This window comes from Arachis ipaensis, chromosome B06 (assembly GCF_000816755.2).
Source record: "Arachis ipaensis cultivar K30076 chromosome B06, Araip1.1, whole genome shotgun sequence".
NCBI lineage: Eukaryota > Viridiplantae > Streptophyta > Magnoliopsida > Fabales > Fabaceae > Arachis > Arachis ipaensis.
The window spans coordinates 2935698-2936121 of record NC_029790.2 but is presented as its reverse complement, the minus strand read 5'-3'; positions in this window follow the sequence as shown (position 1 = coordinate 2936121).

Sequence of the window (424 nt, the reverse complement as noted above, 5' to 3'; positions counted from 1 at the left end):
AAAAATAAAAATAATCAAATCCACTACATGATAGGAGATTATATATTCATTCCGTTTAGAAAAATTATAGGTAGATAATGAAAATACTAAACAATGTGAACAATAGATATATCGGATGTTTATTTCACTAGGTGTACGGATGGTTATTCTAATATTAAACTTTAGGTGGGTAATTTAAAAGTATAGTGTATTTTTATTTGATTGGTGGTTGTTCATGTTATTCAAAAAAGTCATTGATTACTTAACATACCCCTTTTGTTTATTAATGAACAAACATATCATACTTTAAATAGTTGTCACAAATTCCCATTCTTCTTTCATGATATTTTGTGAAAGAATCTTATATACATATATAACATTATTTATATATTTTCTTTTCTATCTAAATTTTTAGGATAAATAATTTTATAATATATTATTATAA